Genomic DNA, 2521 nt, shown 5'->3' on the forward strand with positions numbered 1-2521 from the left:
GGGGAAGCGGAGCGAGGGGATGGGGAAGGGGAAGCGGAGCGAGGGGACGGGGATGGGGAAGGGGAGCAAGGGGACAGCAGTGGGGCAGAGTCCGGTATCTCAGACCGAAGGAGGCTGGAGGTCGATTCCGTTAAAAACTTGTCCTTTATTAGTCTGTTTGGAAGCAGTTTTCCCTCTTTATAAGGCGTCCCATCCGAGTTATATCAAAGTGAGTAACATGAAGAGAGGCGAATCCTTCCCGGCCCGCAGCTCTCCGGGACGCCCAGCACCCAGGAAGGGGGCAGCACCGGGGGGGGCGGCAGAGGCGGGGGGCACAGCGGCCGGCCCAGGGCGCACGGAGGCGGATCCCATCCCCGGGTGCTGCTGACCGCCCCGGGAGCCCGGCCCGCGAAGGCCCGGGGCATCGGGCGCTCTCCGGGAGAGCCAGCCGCCGCCTCCACGACGAGCACCCGCTCGCCCTGCTCCCGGGCGCCGCGGGCCTGGCACCGACAGCCCCGATGCTTTCGCTGGCGGCCGGAGCAGGGGGGAGCGCTCGGTCCCGCTAAGGCCTCCCGCTCCGCCGCAGCCGGGAGCTTTTATCCTCCGGGGCTTGCTCTTGCCACCCTTCCTTGGAGAAGCACCGGTGCCGGGGTGGGGGCGCCCAGGCCCTCCCCGCAGGGAGCCATAGCACCAATGGGGAATGCTGCTCCCCGCAGTTTATTCCGCGCTTCCTGCCGGGGGGAGAGAGGGCTCCCGGGACGGCCGAGCCCCTGGCGCTGCTGCGAAGCTTCGTGGGTGCCACGTGATGCCAGAGGCCCGGGGTTCGCTCCTGGGAGTGTGTGGGCCTGGGCGGCCCCGGGGGGGCCGGGGGCGCAGGGGCTGGGGGGGGATCTCTGCTTTGCTTAGATTTACATTCTATACCATGCAGTAGCACCAAAGTTCATGAGGTTAATGGCACGCCGGCGGGGTGGCTACTTCCGCTTCCTGCCGCAGTACTTCCCTGGTGCGCAGCCGACTCCACCTGGCAGGGGACGAAGGGCACAACCTCAGATCCCCCCAGCACCGGCGCCACTGGCCCCGCATGCCCACCGGCCCCCAGGACCCACTGCCTGCCCCAGCCAGGGGCATCGGGAGGAGGGTGCGGGCCCCGGCCCCAGGAGGAAGGGTGGCCACGCCAGCGTGGGCGTCTGTCCCCCCGCCAGGACTGTGCCAGTGCCCCGCCAGGGCAGGGAGCCTTGCACCCATTTGGGGGATTTGCTGTCTGGGGCGCGCGGCAGCAGGAGCGCTTACCTCTAAATCCCAGGGCTCCCAGGGCCCCACCGAAGGCCTTGGGGGGCTTTGCTGCAGGAGGCAAGATAGAGCAGGCGGTGAGCACAGGCTGGCACGGGCACCCCACGGCGCCGGCACCTGCGCCCACAGCTGCAGTGCTCCAAGCAGCGCCCGGGCTCAGCGCAGCACGTGGCAGGGCACGAGGACAGGCAGCGCCGTGCCCCCTCTCCCGCAGGAGCCGGGGCAGCCCCCATCCCTGCATCCCACAGAGCCAGGGGTGCTGCAGGGCCCGGCTGCGAGGCTGTGCAGACACTCACCACCAAATCCCAGCTGGCCAGCGATCCCACCTGAAAGCAGAGCAAAACCCCTCAGCGCCAGCCTGGGCACCGGCGCTGCGCTGCCCCACGGACAGCTCCAGCCCAGCTCCCTCCCTGGGGCTCGCCAAGGGCACAGCTGCCGGGCCAGGCTGCTGCATGTGCCAAGCTTCTCCGGAGGGAGCGTCCCTGGGCTCAGCCCCTACCCCACACCCTGCCAGGCTGAGCATCCCTGGGCGCAGCCCCTGCCCCGCACCCCTGGACCGTCCCCAGGCACGGGCCGCGGGCTGGCCCCGGCGCTCTGCGGGAGCTGTGCCGTGCCTGTGTCCCCAGGTGCCAGCTGGGCTTCCCCGAGCGCCAAAGGCATGCGAGAGCGGCGCCCTGGTGCCAGCAGAGGAACTGAGCTGGGCGAAGTACCTGGAAATATTGGTGACACACCAAAACCTGGAACTCCAACCCCTGGGGAAAGAGCAACAGCACGTGAAAGCCTGTGAAAGCAGTGGCCACCCCCAGCCCCTGCCCGGCACCCTGTGCACCCAAAAGTGGCCGTGGGCACTGCAGGGAGGCATCGAGACAGGCCTGTCCTTGCCGGGGCACCCATGGGTGCCTGCCTGGCTTTAGGGAGCTCTCCCACGGCCCTGGCGTGCCCAGTGCGTGACAGCAGTGGGGCAGAGCGCTGTGCAGTGGGCAGCCTGGTGTCCTCCCCCCCTGCCCGCCACCGCAGCACTCACCTGGCTGGAGCCCCCCAACACCGAAACCTGCAGGAATGGAGAGCCCAGGTCAGGCACGGGTGTGCGGGGGCCTGGGCCTGCCAGCCCGTCCTGCCCCACGGCCCCCCCAGGGCAGGGAGCAGCTCCGCTGTTTCTTACCTGCTTTGGGAGGTTTGCCAGCAGCCCCGGGAAACAGGAGCCCTGCAGCAGAGAACGGGAGCAAGTCAGTACAGCCCACAGCCCACGGCT

The sequence above is a fragment of the Apteryx rowi genome, unplaced genomic scaffold, assembly GCF_003343035.1.
Source record: "Apteryx rowi isolate R43461 unplaced genomic scaffold, aptRow1 scaffold_20, whole genome shotgun sequence".
Classification (NCBI taxonomy): Eukaryota; Metazoa; Chordata; class Aves; order Apterygiformes; family Apterygidae; genus Apteryx; species Apteryx rowi.